The 23,882-nt window shown below is 47.2% G+C and overlaps 1 pseudogene across 1 annotated transcript; it reads left to right on the forward strand.

Annotated features, from left to right (window-relative positions):
• Window positions 1–11,220: 11,220 nt before the first annotated feature.
• Window positions 11,221–14,846, forward strand: LOC308643366 (reticulon-4 receptor-like; annotated as a pseudogene). Its single transcript has 2 exons — window positions 11,221–11,236; window positions 13,441–14,846. The product of its transcript is annotated as a reticulon-4 receptor-like (transcript).
• Window positions 14,847–23,882: the final 9,036 nt, after the last annotated feature.

Genomic DNA, 23,882 nt, shown 5'->3' on the forward strand with positions numbered 1-23,882 from the left:
GTGGAGAATTTTGACTCCCATGGGGTCAATGGCCTGTCTAGTAGTTTTTATTGACAGCTTTTTGTCTGCTGTGCATCTCCTTGGCTTGCTTACCAACACCAGCTAGATTTGGTTTCTTTCAGACCCAAACCAGAACACATTTGGGTATCCAGAGATTTTATAGAGCATGTAATTTTTGTTATATGAACCTAACCTCTAACTTGTATTCTCATATGAAGTAATGCAAATCTACTTTTGTTCTAGTGGAGCTATTTTGGTAACATATAAGCAATTTTGGTTCAGTTTAGGGGGTAAATTCAAGGTTTTTATAACTCAGTTTGAGCTTCATTTCATATCAGTGACAGCCATTTTAATTTATCTGAATAAAGCATTTTGTTTTTCTCTCACATTGTTTTTCCTCTCAAAGCTTTCCCCCACTCCCTTGGTTGTTAAGAGAAAGAAAATCTTCTTTCATTTATGCTTATGGCTTCTATCCTCCTTTGAAAGCAGGGGCTAAGTAATTATTGGCACAAATCAGTGTTCTAGAATCTACCTTCAGAATCAGAGACTTGGGTGTAAAGAAGTGAAGACTATAGGTCATGGACTTTAGGTCTCTGCAGGGTTGAAGGGGGCAAGGTGAAGAGGGAGCAAGGTGAGGGAGAAGTGAACCTCTGCCTCTGTTCTCCCAGAGAAGATATGCTTAGTCCTGTTTTGTATTTTGAGATGCAATATAAGATCATGTTTACACGAGGAAGAAATGGTTCCCCTTTAAAAAAATTAAAGAAAATGGCTTAAAATATATTGCTAGAGGTCTTATAGATAGGACTCAGGCTTTCTTTGCAGTTGCTGGATCTAAGTCCTTCAGCCCAAACACAGGGGGAAAAAAGGAATAAAAAATTAGCTACATGTTTACTAACTTCTGAGAATCACAATCACATGCACCACAGACCACAAAATAGGCAAAACAGGCACTTCTCTCGGGCCGTGTACATTTAAAGTTTAGATGAAATATGGTAAGTGGGTTTGCTCATTTGCAAAGTAAATGGGAAACATTTGTGTGACAGAATCAGGCTTTCCTATCTTTAAACTGGGGCCAAATATCTCATAATTATCTTTGTGTCTCCTTTTTGGACCTTATCCAGGAAGTATAAAAATTAATATTCTCATGTAGTAGAATGACAGGGGACTCAACTTTTGTGCAGCCATGGATATCTTAAGATACACACTTTGGAGGTGTTACTACATATAATATTAGGCAGTTGCCACCAGCCCTTCCAGTAAGCAAATCTGTAGACCAAGCTGATGACACTCTACACACAGTGAAGCATTCATTCACTAAGGATGTTTAAAGAAGACATGATTAGGGAAGGGATACCATGGGGTGGAAAGACCAGGAAGTGTAATGCCAGGCATATGTAAATAGAAGAGGCTCAGCGAAAATAACAACCAAAAAGAAGAAAGCGGCATAAGCCCTTGGAACCTGTCTCCTCATCAGTAAAAGAAAAATCTTAATAGCCATTTTGCAGTGTTGTTCTGTTAGAAATAATGTACAGAAACAACCAGCTAAGTATGGCTACACCATAGGTATCACCCAGTCAGCGCATAGTGTGGTGTGGTTCACTGACCTCATGATGACTTGTTTGGCCAGTGGATAGTCACTGTGGACTGGCATAGCTGTGTGCCCCCACCAACTGTCACTCTTGTGGCAATTTTACTTCCCATCCTGCAGAAGAGCAGTGCCTTTGGGGACCTAGCCCAGGGTCTTGAACACATTGAATACTTGATGGAGGGAATTGAGCTCATCCACAAGTATTGGCTCAATGAGTCTCTACAGAGCCAGCCTCCAGTTCTCATTGTATTGGTGAGACTTGTGCCACCATGACACCGGGGAAGGACATTGCCTTCCTACTGGCAAATGAGATGCAAATGACTCTGACTTTTCAAAAATTTTATTAATTAACACTAAATGGGCTCTGACCTCTGTATCATAATAAGATTCTTGAGGTTAACTCCTAATACCTGGCCCCTGAATCTCTCACTTTCAGTGAGAGGAGTCTATGACCCTGAAGTAAAAGTCTACACATTGGGTCAGTTCACCCCTTGGACCAGTGTGGGAAGGGAATAGAAGTGGACCTTCCTTTCAGGACCCTGGAGGAAGGGGTAGGAGGCAGAGTGGGACATCATGGCAGGAAAGTTCAGGGTGTGGAGGGGTGGGGCAGAGGGCATCTCTGGAAAGACAATCGGGAACGGGGATGGGGTCTGGGGCTCTGCCCGGTAGGTGAGGCCTGTGGTGGGACCACCAGAGCAGTTTGGTTGGAGGGAAACAGGGGCTTCTCTCTCGAGGCTGCTGCCTCTGAAGGCATGATGCCTGTCTTCACGGGGGTGTGGCTCTGATGGAAGATCCGGAATTTGGAGTTGGATGTCAGTATTGGCAACAGCCCTGGTAGGGCCTATTCTGATCACAGCAGCAGTCATGCCATATCTGCGTCGTTTGTTGATCCAGTACAGCAGGGGGCTGTAACTGACTGTGGCAGCTCTCATCACTTCCACCCACTGCTGGGCACGCTCCCTCCTCCACAGGTTCTTCCTCCAATGTATTAAGAGGATGCAGCCACCAGTTATCAGAGTGCACAGCCCCAAAAATCCAAAGTACCATGGGATCCACGCTGAGGCAGTAAAAGAAAAAGAAAAGAGGCAAGCTGACTGACAGCTCTAGCTTGGGACCTGAACTGTTTCTCATTCCTCTCCTGGGTTTGGCTCATTCATCCTCTCATTCTTTCCCACCCTTATCAAAGACATGCCTAATAATTTCCTGATTCAGTCAAAGGTATATTTGCAGGGCACAAAAGGGTCCCCATTAGCCTTTTATAGACAAGGAACACTAGGTGTACAGGGGCCATGACCTGCCCAGACTCAAGTCAGGCCTTCTGGCTCCCAGTCCAGGACCCATGCAGTCATTCGGACTGAGAAGCCTCACTAAGAGCAAGGACCTCAATTGTATCTTTTCTGCTTGGGCAGAACATGGTCTCTACCTTTGAGGAGTCCTTAGTCTCCTAGAGGAGCCTGTCTCTTAACTACATAGCACTACATTCAGGCAGCCGCCACCCCATCCATGCAGAAGGTCTTCCCTGAAAGTTTGTCCCCCACACTCAAAAGGTCTGGGTGTACTTACGGCCAGGGAGGCCCAGGTCCTCCTTTTGCGAATCCATAAGGTTCACTCTGGTTACCAGGCCTGTGGCTCTGAAAAGAGTGAACTCACCACTACTCTGCCCACCAATAGGAGTCCCCAGAATGCCCCAGTACCATTGTTCTCTGAAGATGAAGTCACCAGGTTCTCAGCATTAGGAATTCTAGGGCTGGTGCTGGTAGAGTGGTTGGCAGTTGATGGAATAAGGGACTCCATCTTGTGACATCTCATGAGCATGTTGTCTTCCATGAAAGACTGGTCCACTATAGAATTGTCTGTACCCAACTATGTGTGGTAAACTCACAGGGCAGCCCCCAGGAAGGGGCCTTTATACCCTCAGGGGGTTCTACTTGTGTTTTCAGTTGTTAGGGAGCCATTTTCCAGTGGGGAGTGGGGCAGGGAGGACAGTGAGCATTGGACAGCCCTAACCTCAAGAAGTGTCCTACCTAGTTGTCAGGGAACAAAAGGGCTCAGAAGAACCATGTGGTCCAAACCTCCTCCTTTGGCTCCTACCATCTCTGTTTTGTTTTATCAAAAGAGTTTTTTGGACATCATCAGGTCCTATGGGAGCTCCCTGCTATGTGATCCTGCTTCTCTTTCCAGCTTCAACTCCCTCCCCATCCTTCACATACCTTTCAGCCCTGGGCATGCCAGTTCCCACAGACCCTGCTTATTCCCCTCTGGACTTTGGCTCAGACTGCTCCTTCACTCAGGAGTGTCTCTCACACATTTCCACCACTGAACACCTCCTTATCGGGCCAGGTGGTCAATTCCCCAAATCTGAGACAAATAGTTCTTTCATTTGATTCCACGATTTCTAGAACCCTGAAGCAGATGAATTCAAAACAAATTGGTCCCAGGGACAGGAATCAAAGTGATTTCAACAAATTTAAACTTTTTTAAAGTGGAAAATATATAGTGTTCTACAGATTTAATATATCATTTTTAGAAAGTTGTTCTATTTGAACTGGTATAAAAGCGATGCCCTTTTAAATAATACCACCCACCCACCATGAACAACTAATGTTCAGTTAAGTATAAGTTAAATTGAAAAAATTAACCTGAAAAACCCCAGCATGATGCTCTGCCACTGAGGCTTATTTTAAAATTGATTTTTTTTAAATCCCCCTATCCCTGTCCCTAACCTGGGGGGAAACAGGATTACTTTTTGTCCCCATCCAGTTATCTGTCCTTGAGCACACACCCACCACAGGACTGAAGAAATTCAGAGTTGGGGATGGCACCAGAAGATTTTAAAAATGATTATATCCCAGATTAACAAGTGAAGTAGGACTGGACACACCTGAAATTACATCTTTAAAAATGTGCAGAATCACAGCCTCTTAGACAAGAGTCCCCTGGGTTTTTCCTTTGCTTGCAAAGCAATTAAGCTTCTGTCTATCAAATGGTATACCAATAAACCAATGGGATATATCCATCCAAAAGGAAATATGTGTGGATTTGTGTGTATACATATACATTGTATTTACATAAGATTTTGATATTAGGGATGGACCCCAGTATTCAGTTATTGAATAAACAATGTAGGAAGCCTAAATCAATTAAAAATTGATTAATAATTTTCTGTCTGAAAAAATTTTAATAGCAATCATACTTATTTTATTATACATCTATATTACTTGTTGATATGTGGCATATATGTGTATATCTGTATAATATATGTATAATATAAAATATATAATACATGTACATATGTATATATATACATATATCTATATCTACCTATCTATATATGTGTGTGTGTGTGTATGTATATATATATTAGGGCTGATACATTAAGACTGTGTGGGAATGACAGTTAACAAAGCGATGTGCTCCTTATAAGTAATCTTTATTTGAAGGTCATTGAAAAGATCAATTATTGCTAAAATTAAGAAATCAAAACAAGTTACTTGTATCTATTTTAGACCCAGAGCTCAGGCCTTGAAACACTTTGCTTCATTTGCAAAGCTTGACCTTCACGATGTCATGCAATTTCTTCTGCCTGCATGTTGGAAATCTTGTCTGGTTATATTCCTTCCATTCTTCCATATGAAAACAGCCTTACTTTGTGTGCCAGCCTGAGTTATGAAGTACTCTGAATGGAAACTGCTTATGATTTTGTAATGAAGATATCTGAAAAAAAAATGCAAGAAATACCAAAGAGAAAGTAGACAAAGAATTAGTTGGGTTAAATTTTTTTTTACAAAGTAAGTCTAATTTTTTTTTAAATTATGCAGTCATCAGTTTGATTACTCCTTCTGCCCAAAGAAAAGATGTTCCTGTATTTCTTGAATCACTGAAGGTTGCAGTTTAAGACTAGAAATAGTATGAACTAAAACTATTTGCTGCTCTTCTCACCTGGTAAACAGCCTGGTAGAGGGGCTCTAGGCTCTACTCTCCCTCAGTCCCTGATGCCCATTCATTGAGTCTGCTTGCCCAGAGCAGCATGTTTTTTTCTGCATTTATTTTCTCTTTTTATTTTTTGGGTGAATTACAGGCTATTTTTAAAATCAGCACTTAAGTATAATGCATTGGCTACTTTTTATTGGAAAATTTATTTTAATTTTTCTTCTACACAAGAAGTATTAACTTGATAAGACTGTGGACTTGAATAACCAATTACTTTACCAAAGCAATCTTCAAAGAACAAAGTTGGAGAACTCACATTTCCCAACTGTGAACCTTATTAAAAAGTGACAATAATTGAGCAGGGTAGTACCGGGCACAAAGATTGACCTGCAGGCCACTGTAATAGAGCTGAGTCCAGAAGTTGACCCTTATCTTTGCAGTTACTTAGTTTGACAGGAATGTCAAGACAATTCAACAAGGGGGAAACGTCTTCTCAGTTATATGCTGGGGTGACTGGATATCCACCTGACCCCTCACACAATGCACAAAGTTTACCCAAACTTAATTCAAGAACTAACTCAAAATAGACCTATATGTATGTAAGCGCTAAAAGGGGAATTTTCTTTGAAGGTATAGGAGTAAATTTTGACTTTAATAGGCAGAATCTTCTTGGATAGGACACGAAGAGCACAGAGATAAAGAACAATATGTATAGATTGAACTTCAAGTTAACAACTTTTGTTCAAAGTATATTGTCCAAAAAGTGGAAAGTCAACTGACAGACAAGGACAAAATATATGCAAATAACATGTCTTAAAAGAAAATATATCCAGAATATATAAAGAACAGAACCCAACACAAAGACAGCCAATGTTCAAAAAATGGACACATCATCTGAGTAGACCTTTCTCTAGACACCTTCCTTCAAAGCAGATATTCTGGCCAGTGAGCACATAAAAAAAATGCCCAACATCACCTGCCAGTGAGACTCAAAATAAGGTACTATTCACATCCACGAGGATAGCTAAAATAAAACCAGATATTAACAACTTGGTAAGAATTTGGGAAATGTAGAACCAACCTTCCTACATTGCAGTCGAAACACAAAATAATATAGTTTTTTGAAAAATATTATTTGAGGAAATGTCAGAATAAAGTTAGCACAACATATGACCCAGAGATTCCACTCCTAGTTATATACCTAAAAGAATTGAAAACTTTAAAATTTTTTTAAAAAATATTTTTATTAATTGAGAGACCTTTATTTTATCTATTTATATCCTTTGCCTCACACATGCTAGGCAAGTACTCTACCACTGAGCCACAGCCCCACCCCAAGTAATGGAAATTTTTGTCTGCCAAATTTGGTACTTGAATGGTCCATAACATTATTCATAATAACCAAAAGTATAAATAACCCTAAGGTCCATCAACTGGTATAGAGATAAACAAATGTGATATATCCATCCAACAGAAAATATGTGTGTATTTGTGTGTATACATATGCATTGTAGGTATATAAGATTTTGATATTAGAGACAAAACGCAGGGCCTCACCCATGCTAGGCAAGTGCTCTACCACTGAGCCAAAGTCCCAGTCCTTTGTTTTCTTTTGTGACAGGGTCTTGCTAAGTTGCTCAGGCTGGCCTGAAACTTGCCATCCTCCTGACTCAGTTTTTCTAGTCTCTGAGATGATAGACATGGGCCGCTGCTTCTGGTTACAATAGGACATTATTTGGTAATAGAAAGGAATCAGTTACCAACACTTGCTACCACCCAAATTCACCTTGAAAACATAAAGCTAAGTGAAAGTCAGGAAAGATTACATGTATAGTTCAATTCACACGATACTTGAGAAGGCAACTCTTAGGAGGTAGGAAGTTGATATCTAGCTGACTTAGGGTGAGGAGACTGGGGTAGAAATGACTGCTTGCTTATGGTTATGATGCTCTTTCTGGGGAGGTAGAAATATACTAAGATTGTTGATTGTACACCTCTGCAGATGCCTGAGACCTGCCCATCTGGGTATTGAGGGGAGAGCTCATACACTGCTGCAGCTAGGATAGCGGGGACTTGCCCCACTAGGTGGGAGACACCTCACACCTGGTTGTCAAGGGACCTCATATGCCACAGCAGGCAGGAAGGAGGGGACTCACCACTCCAGGCGGGAGACCCCACCCACCTTAGTGTGAGGGGGAGCTCCTATACGGCTGCAGCCAGGGTAGAGGGGAATCGTCCCTCCAAGTGGGAGACCCCTCCCACCTGGATGTCCAAGGGAGCTCATTTGCCACTGTGGCCAGTGTAGAGGGAACTCATCCCTCCAGGTGGGAGACCCCTCCCACCTGGGTGTCAGGGAAAGCTAGTATACCACTGCACCCAGGATAGAGGGGACTCGCCCCTTCAGGCGAGAGACCCCTCTCATCTGGGTGTCTGGGGGAGCTTGTATACTACCTTAGCCAGGGTAGAGTGGACTCGCCCCTCCAGTCAGGAAATCTCTCCCACCTGGGTGTCAGGGAAAGCTCCTATCCTGAAGCAGCCAGGGTATCTGGGACTCACCTCTCCAGGCGGGAGAACCCTCCCACCTGGGTGTCTGGAGGGAGCTCATATACAGCCCCAGCCAGGGGAGAGGGGACTTGCCCCTCCAGGCGGGAGACTCCCTCCCACCTGGGAGTCCTGAGGGGCTCCTACACAGCTGCGGGCAGGATAGCAGGGACTCATCCTCCAAGGCGGAAGACCACTTTCACCTGGGTGTCAGGGGAGCTCCTATCCCGCTGCAGCCATGGTAGGGGGAACTGGCCCTTCCAAGCAACAGACTGGTCACACCTGATTGTCGGGGGGAGCTCCTATACCTCGGCAGCCAGGGTAGAGGGGACTCGCCCCTCCAGGCAGGAGACCCCTGCCATCTAGGTGTCAGTTGGGGGGCTCATATATACCTCCTCAGCCAGGGAACGGGGACTCGCCTTTCCAGGCCAGAGACCCTCCTACATGCGTGTAGAAGGGAGCTCCTATACCGCCACAGCCAGGCTATAGGGGACTCGCCCCTCCAGGCGCAAGACACATCCTACCTGGGTGTCAGGAGGAGCTCTTATACTGCTGCAGCCAGAGTAGAAGGGACTGGCCTTTCCAGGCGGGACGCCCTCCCAACTAGGTGTTGGTTGTGGGTGCTCCTATACCTCCCCAGCCAGGGTAGAGAGAACTCGCCCCTCCAGGCCAGAAGCCTCCTGGCTTCTGTGGTATATGAGCTCCTCATACACCTGGCTGTCAGGGGGCGCTCCTTTACTGCAGCAGCCAGTGTAGAGGGATCTCATGCCTCTAGGGGGAGACCCCTCCCACCTCGGTGTCAAGGAAAGCTAGTATACCACTGCAGCCAGCGAAAGGGGACTCGCCCCTTCAGGCGGGAGACCCATGCCACCTGGGTGTCACAGGAACTTGTATACTACCTTAGCCAGGGTAGAGGTGACTTGCAGCTCCAGGTGGGAGACCCCTCCCTCCATGATGTCCGGGAGTTTGTATACTGCATTAGCCAGGGTGGCGGGTACTCCCTCCTCCAGGCAGGAGACCCCTCCCATCTTGCTGTAGGGGGAGCTCCTATACCACTGCAGCCAGGAGAAAGAGGACTGACCCTACTAGGCGGGAGACCCCTAAACGCTGGTTGTCAGGGGAGCTCATATACCGCCAGAGGCAGGGAAGAGGGGACTCCCCACTCCAGGCGGGAGATGCTCCCACTTGGGTGTAGGGGGAGCTCCTATATTGTGGCAGCCAGGGTATAGGGGACTCTCCCTTCCAGGCGGGAGACATATCCCAACTGGGTGTCAGGGTGAGCTGTTGTACCACTGCAGCCAGGGTAGAGGGGACTTGCCTGACCAGGCGGGACACCCCTCCCACCAGGGTGTCAGGGGGAGCTCCTGTACCGCAGCACCCAGGGTCGAGGGGACTCCTTCCTCCATTTGGTGAGATCCCTACCCCTTGGGTGTTGGCGGGAGCTTGAATAATGCTACAGCCAGGGTAGAGTGGCCTCGCCTCTCCAGGCAGGACACTCCTCCCACCTGGGTATCAGGAAAAGCTAGTATACCACCAGAGCCAGGATAGAGGGGACTTGCCCCTCCAGTTGGGAGACCCCTCCCACCTGGATGTCGGGGAGAGGTTCTATACCTCTGCAGCCCGGGTATAGGGGACTCCCCACTAAAGGCGGGAGACCACTCCCAATGGGTATTGGGGAGAGCTTGTATAATGCCACAGCCAGGGTAGAGAGGTTCCCCCTGCAGGGGGAACCCTCCCACCTGGGTGTCCTGCGAGCTCTTATAGGGCACCAGCCAAAGTAGAGGGGACTTGCCTTTCCAGGTGGGAGGACCTTCCTGCCTGGATGTCGCAGGGAGCTTGTATACCACCTTAGCTAGGGTAAAGGGGACTTGCCCCTCCAGGCAGAAGACCCCTCCCCCCTAGGTGTCCTGTGGGTGGGGGCTCCTATAGCATGCTAGCCAGGGTAGAAGGGACTCATTCCTCCAGGCAGGAGAACTCTCCACCTGGGTGTCAGGGAATGCTAGCATACCACCTCAGCCAGGGTAGAGGGGAATTGCTCCTTCAGGCGGCTGACCCCTCTCATCTGGGTATGGGGGAGGAGCTCTACACCGCAGGTGCCAGGGTAGAGGAAACTCGCCCCTCCATGCTGGAGACCCCACCCACCTGGGTCTGGGGGGAGCTCCTATACAGTGGAAGCCAGGCTCCTGGGGAATGGAAACAGGGACACCAGTTTGTGCACAGGCTCAGGTGGCCACAGGAGCCACCTGTTCTTGGGTGGCTGCAGGGGTCTGAGGGGCAATCCACGTGGTTCCTATGTGTGAGGACTGGAGCCCTTGCAGGGCTGTTTTCTCCCCAGATGTGTCTGGAGTCACACTCACACTGGATGAGCACTGAGAGTTGGGACCTGAATGAGATGATGAGAGTGGCAGGGGTGGCCAGGCTGATCTCCAGGAAGAGGGCAGAATCTCCTGGGAGAATCAATGGTCAAGTTGGGGAGAAAAATAGGAGAGGTGGGCAAGGAGGGGACTGGCCCTGGAGGTCAGGAGCCCTGTAGTTCAGAAGGCTGCAGAGGGCAGGGGGTTGGGCCAGTGAGGCTTTTTGGTGGGTAGGGAGGGGTTGCTTTCCAAGGTGGAGAGAAGGAAGAGGTCAGATGGGGCAGCCGTGGCGTAAGGTCAGGGCACACCCTCCCGACTGCCTGGTTGGGTTTTCTGTATTCCCTGGGCCCCCACTGTGAATACGAACCAATGCCGCAAAGTTGGGTTTGATTATCTCATATAAAGATGCCCCCTCATGCTTGCTCAGGGGAGGGGTTGCTATGGAGACCAGCGAGCAGGCCCCAAGGGGGGCCAGGCTGGAGCCAATTACTGTGGCTGCATCAGAAGAGAGCCCACCACGGCCACTGTGCTGACAGCAGGGCCGGTGCGGAGGGCCGACTCTCAGAAGTTGGTTTCCAAAAAGCAGTTGTCTCGGCAGGAATAGAGCCTTGTCTTTGTGCCTGATACCTGCTGCTAGGAAGGCTGAGTGCCATGTGGCTGCTCTCCCAGTTGCCTGCCTCCCCTGTGTGGCTCAGTCTGGAGTCAACATGGGCATCTATACCAGTGAACTCACAAACCACACCTCAGGTCTTGGGGGCCACAGGACATGGTGCAATGGTAGCCTAGCTCAGTCATGATGTGAGGGACATGGTCACCATGTATGGTAGGTAGCACAGGGAACTTGTCATTATGGCACAGAGAGGTTGGTGGCATGGCCCAGTCTCAGGGAGGCCTAGTCAAGAGCATGGCACAGTTGATGATATGCACTATCTGGGCTTGACTGGTGATGTGGCCCAGTCATGGCAGTGTGCCTGACCAGTGAGCCCTGAGAGCCCCCACCCCAACCAGACCCAGGTCTTCCTGAATTCCTGGGCTAGGAAATACAGTTTACATAGCACAGTGCCTGCCTGTGACAGCAGGTGAAACACTGTGGGGAACCTGCATGGCCAAGCCCCACTTTCTCAGGGAAGATGCATAAGAAGGAAGCAGGGGTGTCAGTAGTTTAAATAGAACATCAGGCCAAAATGCCTCTCGTGCATGGCCAGCCTTGGGAAGGTTACCAAGGGCTTGAGGGGCTCCTGGGCTTCTGACTTTCTGGACCCCCATCCTGGGGTTGCCATCTCTCTGGCAACCAACAAATGTCCCCAAACCCAGCAAGGCAGAGTTCAGAAGAGGAGATGCCTGGACAGGCTCCCAGGACCCAGGGACATGTTTAATAACTGTTATACTTAACTGGTTTGCTGGGACTCTGGATTTAGAGCAATTGTTGTGCTCTAGGCAGAAGAGGACCCCTGTGGCAGGGGGCCCAGCATAGCATGGAAGGCCCAAGGGTCACAGTCCCGGCTGGTTGAAGCTAGACCATGGCTCTCTCCCTTCTCCCTCTCGACTCCAACCCCAGCACTTAGCCGGCCTCCTGTCTGCAGAATCCTGCTCTTAGCTAGCTGCCAAGGAAGGTGTTAGCTGTCAACACAGGTGTTAGCTGTCAACGAAGTGTTAGCTGATAACTCAAGTATTAGCTCATAAGCCATAACCCTACCAAGGGGATTCACATTTTAATAGACTCACTCCTGAAGGCAAGGCAGGCTGAAAGAACCTTCAGCATTCAAAGGGGGCAGGGAAACTAATGGTGGAATAATAGGCCCTGCTGTTGAGGCCAGGTCGCCCTAGCCCTAGGAGAAGTCTTTTGCTAGCATGGAGCCTCCTTGAAAGTCCAGGAGTGTCTGGCCCTTCAAGGAAAGAGAGGGTGCAAGGGGGAGATTGCTGCTGGGAGGCTGTCCCTGTTGAGTGTGCACCTGGGTTGGAGAGTTGAGGGCAACTGGGACCATGCAGTGACTGGCTAGGATGAGTGAACTCCTCCCCTGGGAGGTCATCAAGGAGAGAATGAGGCCAGGGGAGGAGGCTGCAGGAGGTGTTCCAAGCCAAGTCAGGAAGTGCTTAAAAGGGAGGATGTGTGGAGGAGGGAGCAGCCTGCTGGGGGCAGGGTACTCTGGGGTGGAGACTGTACTTCTTCACCCCATGCCCTTCCTATACCCAGACCCCTGTTACTGTGATAGCAGAGGTGCTGGTAGGTAGACCCACTTCATACCCCCTGGAACCCTAGAGTGGGGGTTTTTTTTTGCAGTTTTTTCATTAAATCACAACTCCCCATTATGAAATGAGGGGGACTCCCCAGACTCCCACCTGCTAGATTTTATCAAGAGCTATAAGGGCCTAGGCAGGGCATAGGGTTATGAACCTCAGTGTGTTTCCTTCTACAGTCTGGGAGGAGGATTTCTGCATAAGCTATACAAATCTCAGCAGCTGACAGACTAGGGATGAGACTTAGATTGCAGCTCCTCTGCCTGAACCCCACTTCCTAGTAGTCCCTGAGCTTAGTCTGGGTGGTCCTACAATGTTTACCAAGAGCACATCTCCTCCTCTCCCAGCATGGCCTGCAAGCTGTTAGGGGGCTGGGTACTGGCAGGAATATTGATTGGAATATGGGGATGGAGACCAGGTCCTGGAGGACTCTGTTCACTAGAGTCCCAAGAAGGTATATGCAGATGTGAGCAACAGTCCTCCACATAGGTATTTGTTGGGTGACCTAGTAGGCTAACCTTGATTATGGGTATGAGCATCCAGAAGGGTGCAGTGGGGAGTCTTTAGACATGGTTTCCTAGAGTGTATAGCTCCAGGCGCAAGTTATAGCCAAGCATCATCTATGTGGTATGCAAAGCAAGGATCCCCAAACCTCCAAATCCCAGGCCACATCTCAGACCTGTCTCCAGCCCCTCTAAGGCCCAATCCCAAGGGACTAACTGGCTCCAACATGGCCTCCCAGAACCTTAGGGATCTCTTACCCCTAACCACCCTTTCTTCTACCCACAGGAAGCTGGCTGCTGGCATGGGTGCTGTGGCTACAAGCCTGGCAGGTGGCAGCACTGTGTCCAGGTGCCTGTGTGTGCTACAGTAGCCCAAAGTGACAGTAAGCTGCCCTCAACAAGGCCTGCAGGCCATGCCCACTGGCATCCCAGCCTCCACCCAGCTCTCCTTCCTGCATGGCAACCGCATCTCTCATGTGCTAGCTGCTGATTTCCATGCCTGCCACAATCTCATCATCCTGTGGCTACAGTCTAATGCATTGGCCCAGATTGATGCCACCGTGTTCTCTGGCCTGACCCTCCTGGAGCAACTGGATATCAACGACAATGCCCAGCTTCTTACCTTCATACCTGCCACATTCCAAGTCCTGGGCCACCTGCACACACTGCACCTGAACCTCTGTGGCTTGCAGGAAGTGGGCCCTGGCCTGTTCCATGTCCTGGCTGCCTTTCAGTTCCTCTAACTTCAAGGAACTGGGCTGCAGGCACTGCCATATGATGCCTTCCATGACCTGGGCAACCTCACACACCTTTTCCTTCATGGTAACCGCATCCCCAGCGTGCCTGAGCACACCTTCTGTGGCCTGCACAGTCTTGGCTGTCTCCTCCTGCACCAGAATCATGTGGCCCATGTGTATTCACATGCCTTACATGACCTTGGCCACCTCGGGACACACTACTTGTTTGCCAACAACCTCTCAATGCTGCCTGCAGAGGCCCTGGCACCTCTTTGTGCTCTACAGTATTTGCGGCTCCACAACAATCCCAGGGTATGCGACTGCCAGACACGCCCACTCTGGTCCTGCCTGCAGAGAAGTTCTGAAGTTCCTCATCTGAGGTGCCCTGCAACCTGCCCATGCGCCTGGCTGGTCGTGACTTCAAGCATATGGTTGCCAATGACCTAGAGGGCTGTGCTGTGGCAGCCAGGCCCGTTGATCCCATCTGGACCAGCGGGGCCACTGATGAGGAGCTGCTGGGGCTGCCCAAATGCTGCCAGCCAGACGCTTCAGACAAGGCCTCGGTGCTAGAATCTGATAGGCCAGCCTCTGCTGGCAATGTACTCAAGGGACGTGTGCAACCTGGCGACAGCCCACCAGGCAACGGCTCAGGCCCATGTCATATCAGTGACTCTCCCTTTGGGACCTTGCCCAGCTCTGCAGAGCCCCCACTGGCTGCACTATACCAGAGGGGTCTAAGTCACCAGGAGTCCACACCACTGGTCCTCACCGGAGGCCAGGCTGTTCCCGCAAGAACCGCACCCGCAGTCAGTGTCATCTAGGACAGGCGGGAAGTGGTGGCAGCGGAGCAAGAGTTGCAGAGGGTTCAGGTGCCCTTCCAGCCCTGACCACAAAACGCAGGGTTGTGGCCCTTAGCCTTGTGCTGATATTGTGGACAATGTTTGCACCCTGCTGACCAGCTATCAGACCTCAGAACCTCTCAGCAGCCAGCTGTGTGTACCTAGGGCGTCTCCCACCATGCTGCCAGCCAGCACCAGGGACAGGCCCATTGGGCAGGCCAGTCCTCCCTGATGGTTGCCTCCCCACCAGCCCAACCCCATCTCTACCCCATCATGTTTATAGGGTTTGGGGTTACGTTTGTTCCAGAATGCAGTTTCCCACCAAGATTGCAGAATATAGAGATATGCATTTTGTTTTACCTGTGTAAAAATATTGGATGATGTGGAATAAAGAGCTATTTTCTTAAACTATGGCCTCTCAGGCTGAGGTGCTATGAGTGGTGAGAGGCAGGGGTGGGACCAGGTGCTGCACCTTACTGGACACCATCACACAAGGCCCCTGAGAAGTGGAGTCACCCAGCTGCATGTACCAGGTATGACATGGTATCCCTGCCACCTTCTGAGATTGCTCCTGAGCCTAAACACCTACCCTGAGAGCTGGACTGACAGAGCATATGCCAGGCCCGTGGGTCTAGATGAGGCTGCCTTTGTGGGGACATCTACTCTAGTACCTTCCACCCAACTTTGCATTGCCCCCAAGAAGAGACTGAGGATAAGAGATGAAGAACATTCTCCCTCTTCTTTCTTAAACTATTCTCCATGTTCCTATGCTATAAACAACCTGGTAAACCTGTGTATCACCTTACCTAGCATCTCTTAGACCATGGCCTTTCACACACATATGTCACTCTTGCCTTCCTGTCCCTACATCTTGTCTGGTCCATGTGTGGTCTCTGTCTGTCCTCTGAGCTCTCTGGGATTTCAGTGTGTTCCATTATGGGTCAGTTCTGACCTGATTCCTTGGCTCTGAGGGCCAGTGTTTTTACTAAGGAGCCCATTTTCACCCCAATGCATCTCCTCCAGTCTCTGCAATGGGTAAGGGTCTTTGTTCCTAAAAGTCTGACTTTCTGGCATGGTCTCAAGGTAAGGGTCCTTGCCACAGGGCAGATATGTTGGTTTTCTTCACTGGCAAGTATTTTCTATGAGTTCAGGATCTCATACTTCTGAGGAGCTCACTTTGCCATATCATGTCCTTCAGTGAGTCTGTACCCAGCATCATGTATACAGTCTTCTCCTCCTTTATTTCTCTTGACTAAGTTTCAAGAGTCCCAATGTGGCTCTGGGCCCTTCACCTAGAAAACCATGGGGGTTTAAGGATCCCTTCTATCTCCTACTTGTCTGGCTCTGTATTATGAGACTCACAGCCTTGGGCACATGATATTCTGACCTCTGATTTCCCAGCCTTAGGTGTTCTATTTCTTTTTAATTCAACTAATTTCAGCTCCTTGTAGCACCTAATCCCTCTTCCCCATAAGAGAGTGCCTCAGTCCACATGTTCACACAGCTCATCAGATAGGGCTTAGGCCAATGGAAGACAGAACAACACAGCACATCTGAGGGAAAATATATGGCACAAATAGAGAGAAAGACAGCTGAGTATCCAAAGGTTATCCTGTCCAGTTTCTTTTCTCTGATGTCAGAGTTGAAAGGTCTTGGGTACTATCTGTGTTTTCATGGGGTCTTAACAGAAAAGCAAGAGTTCAGTACCCCAGGGCTCAAATCCATGGAGAATATTTAACCCCAACTTGAGACATGGCACAACACAACCAGGAGGAAACACTTATAATCCTTGGGGATAACAAAGAAATTGGGGTAATGAGTCACTCACCCAGGACTGTCAGCCCATTCCTTCACCAAACACAAAAACATTGTGACACAGCTTGTGCAAAAACCCTTTCCTGCCTTACCCTAACCCCTTAGACCCAGCTGCAGCTGTGCTGGAGGCAGTCATGGATAGACCTGGCATCTTCATGAGAAAAAGGTGAAATCCCTCAGAAATGTTCTTGGAAGGTGCCATCTGTCCTGAGAAAAAAAAGATACTCCAAAGATACTCCTGATACTCCAAAAATCAGTCAAAGAAAAACCCTTGAGAATGTCCCTTGGGCCAGAGGGAGTTTCCAGCAGGGCACAGGAAAGGGTCATTTGTATCCTGCCCCAGCAAATAACTAAGACTAGGGGAAGAACTGGAGAAAATGAGTAAGCAGATGAGGAGGGGCAAAGATGACAGATTCCTGCACAGGTTGAAACCTCAGTTCCAGAAAGGCTAGAAAGGAGAGAGAATCCACCAAATGGGAGAGGAAGGGGGAAACTCACCAAAGACGGTCACCTTGGCCCCACTGCCAAACACAGCACACTGTGACACAGATATGTACTTGAACCACTTTTTGCACTATAGCCCAGACCCTCCTGCAGTTGCACCAGAAGCCCATGGTTCAGCCTTCTTTCCCAGGGGGTGCTCAGTCCATGGGTGTGTGAGAATTCTTGCTTCTGCTTGAGCTGGAACATGACTTCTTTAAAAGCTGTGGAATAGGATCATCTTGAGTCATCCCAAGGGTTGGAGAGGATTTCTTTCTTTTCTATATTTAAATTATACACACACACACACACACACACACACACACACACACACATATATATGTATATACTATGATATTAAAAGACGAAAATGAAAAAAATCAAAAATTAATGGCAATCCTATGAGGTAATAGGGCTCTGAATAACTTTCTCCTCATCTTATAATTTTTTTTTGTAATTTCCAAAAATAATATGAAAACCTTAAAATTACTGACTGGATGATGGTTTTATATGTGTATATATAATATATAAGTATATATTATATATACATATATATATAGATATAGATATATAGATATAGATATTTGACAAATCAAATATATCCATGTTTTCCAAGATTTATTGTTCTCTCCTTAATATTCAGAGAATAATCAAAATTATGTCACAGGAATATACTGGACAAACACACATTATGTAATATTCTAATAAAAATAATATTCTAATAATACAATATTCTAACAGCGGTATAAATCTCGTGACTGATGATCCTGATTTAAATTTCCAGGGGTAGTTGCCGGATAAGAGGTTGGTAGATTTCCCTTATTCACAGTAGAGTTTATTCCATAAGCTCTAAGTGTGGGATCTCTGCTTTCCCCTTGACCTTCTTCTGACTTACACATGCACCTGTGCACATACTTGCTTCAACATGTCCTTTGTGCACACATGAAGCAGTCAGCCTCTGTTCATATTGTCACAATCACTGGGTGCACCTTTAGCCTAGAGACACACATGGTAACCCTCATGAGAAGGACATAAGCAGATCCCATAAGCAGAATGGGATCCCAGCACCAGGCCCTCAGTGCACTTCCTTGTGGTGGCCCATTAACCTGTAGAGCTCACACAGGGACACACACCAGCAGCTTGGAATCCCTGAAGTGTCCTCCTCAACAAGTACCTCCTTAGTTCTCCAAAGTCACATACTGCTCCCTGAGCACAGCCCTTCCCAAGCTTTCTTCTCAACTCATTGCCACTCTTGGAATGGACAGAAACTTCCTCCCTTTCCCCAATGTGAGTGGCCTACCACAGAGACCATTATTCTGGGATTTTGGTGATGACATTTGATGATCATTTTCATGACCCCACAGGGCTTTACTGCCTCTTCTGCTACCTGGAGTCTTCCTGATCCATTCATACAGATGCGCAACATGAAAATGTGTATCAAAGGGCATATGCTTGTTATATGCATTTTGTGTGGAAAGGTGCATGTTTGTTTGCGGGCATATATGTTTATGTGGGGGTGTTCCTACAACAGCAGGGAGCCTACACCAAGTTGTTAAGAAGGTGCATCAGCTTGCACACAAGTATGTGGAAGGTATCTCAGAATGTGGCTACTGACTTTGAACACATTAGACCCACTGACAACCTTAGGATACCTATGGTGGGTCCATGAGAAGAAACACTGATTCCTGCCTCTCAGGGGACTGGAAAATAGAGGGACACAAATAGACCAGGGGTACCAAGAGGGGAGTGTAGGATGAATCGCCAGGTTACATGGACTGAGTATCCTATCAATAAGTGCTATTGGGCTGGGAGTGGGCAGTGCTATGGGACCCAGGAAGTGTCTTCAGGGAGGTAGGAGCAGGGTTGACACAAAAGAGAGAACAAGTATCTCTAAGCAGCAAGGACAGGGATTACAGATGGGAAAAGGGAGACAAAGGGGAAAAGAAGGATGGCCTCAGTGATGGGGGCTTAGGCTGGAGATGAAAGGACATTCGAGAATGGAGTGACATTCAGACTGCTCCAGGGAAGGGAGCTCACACATTCTCCTGGAGGCCTTGGGGATCCAAGAAGAGACTGATCCTGGGAGTGAGGGGGTTGAGCAAGTCTGCACAAGAGGAGCAAGTACAGGATGGCTAGGTAAAAATATGCAGGCTGAATTCCTGCTGAGAGACCTTCCCTTCCTGTAGAACATCCTGTGGATCTTCCAGGGTACTATCAGGGGACTTTCCTGGCCTTTTTGGCTCAAAGTCTTTGACGACACTGAGGGGATGGTCAAAGTTACGATGGGAACTGTGTAAACTAAAATAAACAAGACCATGATTTCTGGTTGAAAAGGAGGCTGTTTATTGAGGGGTTTCTGGGTTGAGGGAGAAGGGCTGGGATGGTAGCATTGGGAGGAGAGAAGCTTCCCTGGGGTTTTTAGCTCCAAGTTGGAATGAGGGTCTGGGGACTAAGAACACTGTTCAGGGGATACACTCTTCTCCACGGTGCTCCCTTCAGGAGTGACCTGGCAGGTGTATGTCTCATGAGATCCACTCATCTGCTGTCACATTCAGGTAGCTGCTGGCCATGTACTTATCATTGGTCTGTTTGGAGGGATGAGTGGTCTCCACACCCTGGGTGACCATGGTGCCATCTCTCTTCCAGTCCACAGTCACAACACCTGGGTAGAAGTCACTGATCGGCCACAGCAGAGTGGCCTTGTTGCTCTGGAGCTCCTCAGAGAAGGGTGGGCACAGGGTGAGTGAGGGCCCAGCCTTGGGCTGACCTGGAAAATATACCAGGCTAAAGGGATCAGTCTTCTGGTGTCCACTCAGGAGCCCCTATGCTCAGTGTGTGAGGAGTGTCTTCTTGTTCAGGAACTCTGTGTTGGAGCATGTGTAATGTAGTGAGTGTGTTGGGGAATTAAACTATTCCCCATGTTCACAGGCATTAAGCAACCCAGGACACCTGGGTGTCACCTTGCCTGGCACCTGTTAGACCATGGTCTTTCACACAAATACTTCACCCTTGCCTTCCTGCCCTGCCTCCTTCTGATATCTTTCTGGTCTACCTGTAGTCTCTGTCTGTCCTCTGAGCTCTCCAGAACTCCAGTGTGTTTCATTATGGGTCAGTTCTGACCTGACTCCTTGGCTTTGAGGGCCAGTGTTTTTACTAAAGAACCCATTTTCACCCCAAAGGGTCTCTTCTTGAGTCTCTGCCATGGGAAAGGGTCTTTGTTCCTCAAAGTCTGTCTGTCTGTACCCAGAGAAATGGGGGCTCCTTCAAGTTGCCCATCTCCTCATTCTAAGACCTTTGTCTCTAATATGTTCTTGGGACCGCTCCTTGCCCCAGACTATGGGGCACAGAAGCCCTCACCCAGCCTCACAGTCCCTAATGAATCTTGAATTCACCTAGCGGCCAAGTCGATCTCTGAGCCTTCCATTTGCTTTCTCATTTAACATCTCGTGAATTTAACATGCACTTTGAGGAAGGCAGGAGTCTGATGCCTGAACAATCAAGCTCTCAATTCCCATGGTTAAGGGGCTCCAAGGACATAGGAGTCTTTGCTTCTTTCTGAGGACCACCCTCACAGGGCTGGACCCTGGTCAACTTGCCTAGTCTGATCTGGCTCTGAATCCCTCTGCCCTCATGGTCCATTGGAGGACCAGACAGGTGCAGCCTAGAATGAGTCCCCCCCCCTCTCTTCTGTTGGTGTCTATTTGGGATAACCTCTTGAGTGCCCAGGGGCTAGGGTTCCTACCCCAGTCTTGTCCCTGGGTGTTCTGTGAAGCCTTCCCTGTGGTGAGCCGTTTCTTCAGACCGGTCGCCATTACAAGATGGCGCCGGCCTCGTTGTGGTCTGTGACAAACAACTCCTTCTTTGGGAGAGTTGGCACTTGGTTCTTTGACACCCTATGAGAAAGCTCCACGTGGCAGCTTCACATTGGGTGTTCGGATACTTTATTAAGGCTGGGAGGGGCTTCCGGGGGAGGAAGAACTCTGCAGAGCCTGAATAAACAGCTGTAAGAAGATTCCCGGTGTTGCGTCTTCCTTGCGGGCAAGGGGGTCGCGACAAGTGGTGCCGAAACCCGGGAGAATCAAAACTTGCAAGTCGTCAGAGGTGGTGCACTGAATAGTCCCGGTGAGTGGGACCCGACAGTCCCGTGGGTGGGACCCGACAGTCCCGGTGAGTGGGACCCGATAGTCCCGGTGGGCGGGACCTGATAGTCCCGGTTAGTGGGACCCGCGACCAAAGCGGAATCAGCTCCTCTACTAAGAAAGAGAGAGCCTCATATTTTATTGCAGCTGCACTGTGTACTTTCACTTTTGTTTTCTGTGTTTCTTTTGTTGCTGTGTCCTGTTTTATTTGGCTACTGTCTGAAAAGATCAGCACTCCAGGCGCTAGACACTCCCTTACTAGTTTTTCACACAAATATGTAACAAGGCCTCTGGCCTTGAGCTGGGCTTCACAGTGCTGAGTACATTTCTAAGATAAGGGAGTTACTAACTGGGCTCCATGGTAACAGCTGGCAGGAGGAGGAACTGGAAAGGGAGATAGAGGAACTGGAGGGTCGAATGAAGAAGTCAAGATTTAAAGCATCTACGGCCCCGATCCCTGTTGCGCTCCCTCCTTATAACCCCGATTGGAACGAGGACAACCCCAGAAGGCAGGGGGGGTGTTCAGTGGCAGCCTAAGATATCCCAAACTTTTCCAGTAATTGAAAACCTGGATGCCGATGGACAGCCGGCCAGAGTGTATGTTTCTTTAGCCTTTAAGGACATTAAACAACTAAAGGAGGCAATTACTAATTACAGACCCCATGCCCCCTTTACATTGACTCTCTTCGAGTTTTTCTCTGCCAATCAGCTGACACCTAGTGACTGGCAACAACTTTGCAGGGCTGTATTGTCCGGAGGGATTTTTTTTGTTGTTGTTGTTGTTGTTGTTGTGGAAAAGTGAAAATCAAGAGAGGTGTCGTGAGCTAGCCTGAGTCAATCAGGACGCCGGCTTCCCACAGTGTAACCTTGAAATTTTAACAGGCTCAGGACAATATGCTATCATAAATCAGCAAATTAATTATGGTCCTGGGGTCTATGCTCAGATAGCTACAGCAGCGAGCGTAATTCCAAGTTTGATGCTCAGGGACGCCCACTGCAGCCGGGAAACGGGAACAGGGGCCCACCCCGGGCCCCGGAAGCCAGAGTGTACGGGGCGGTCCAGAGACAGAACAAGCTGCTACCGCAGTAAGATCTTGGCCAGGCGGGGAAAAATGCAGACAAAATCAAACAAAATGCAATCGGCTAGGAAACCTTGGGGAACTTTTGCCTCCAAAATGAGCAGCGGACTCCATGTTGCTTGCATCACCATGGTAACCATGGGGTGCCTAGCCAGAAGAGCGGCTTCCTGGTCCCACCTCCCACACTTTTGGGGGCTGCCGATTGGTTCTTCCACAGTCACTCAGACAGGACTTCTAGTCCCGCCTTCCAGCCACTGACCTGTTTTGCTGTGTTTCAGATTTCTACCGGAGCTACTCAGAGCCTATATTTTTGAAACATGCCTGCCTATCAATGCTAACAAAAAATATCTTTTTCAGACAAAATTTAATTCTACAGGTTTCTATGTTACAGTCCTAAATTTAAGCTAATTCTAAGTTAAATAACCTGACTTTTTCTTTATAGTTGTGTTACTAAATAATGTTCTATTGATGAGAGATATCAAATATGCTTCTTTATATTTTACCTTTAATTTTGGAGGTTATGAGGATACATTTGCTTGCCACAGGAACAAGCCGGCAAAGTTCCTGTGATGACCAAAAAATCCTTATTTTCATTGCTAACTATAAAAATAAAAATGTATACTCAAGGATCTTATTTCAGTACATCAAGTGACGTCACATAGAAGAGTGCACTCCTAGTTAAAAATAAATTAACATGGATCCAAATATTTTAAGACCACGTGGTTACATAAAGTTAATACAATTATAAGTTAAGTTCTTATTCTTAATATATATTTTTTAGATATTTAAATAACCTATATTTGTTAATCTATAAATTAATTAGCACATGCCTAATTGATTAGTTTATATATATTTGCCTAATTGTTTTTCTTCAACAGGAAACCCATAATTTATGTTTTATATCTACATTTTTCAGATACTCTGCCTTTTCAGTTACAGATATTTGAGATAAATGTGTTTACTGTAAATTTGCTTTTAAGTGAAAATGCAATCACGTAGTTTCTCCTTCTCAAAGTTACTGTTTAAACTCATAAGATGATAAATTATTATAATTATTTCTACAAAATATCTAAGGGTTTTAACTATATTTTCATTGATATTTCTTATCAAAGTATAATAATTTGTTTATAGATCCTAAGGTTTTCAGAAATTGTTCCAAAGTGTATTTTTTTTTAAAGAACAAGATGTTCCAACAAAGACAAAGCACACATGGATCCTAAGAAGAAGAAAGAAATCATCTTTGGGTAAAATAAGGTCTTTCTATTCATTTCCCTAAGTAAAAAGATTTTTATATTGTTATCTAAACAAAAAAGAGAGAAAAAATTTCATATACTAAACTGACTATAATTAACTTAAAGATATTTCAGTTTATTTTCCTAATTTAACCATACTAATGTGAGCTAAAATTTTGTCCATATTTTGACATGACAAACACCTATTAAAATGTGAGTTTATTTCTTTAAAGAAAGATCCTTATTGCCTAATAATTCTTACTGTTTCAGATAAAGATTAATTTTAGTAAATAAATTCGCATTGTTGATTAACCATTAAGTATATTGAACTACTAACTTAAACCCCTGTATGACCTTTTGAGAGGAGACCCCTCACCCACCTCCCTGTGAAAACCTACTCCAAAAGC

This window comes from Spermophilus citellus (genome assembly GCF_964194105.1).
Source record: "Spermophilus citellus genome assembly, chromosome: 3".
NCBI lineage: Eukaryota > Metazoa > Chordata > Mammalia > Rodentia > Sciuridae > Spermophilus > Spermophilus citellus.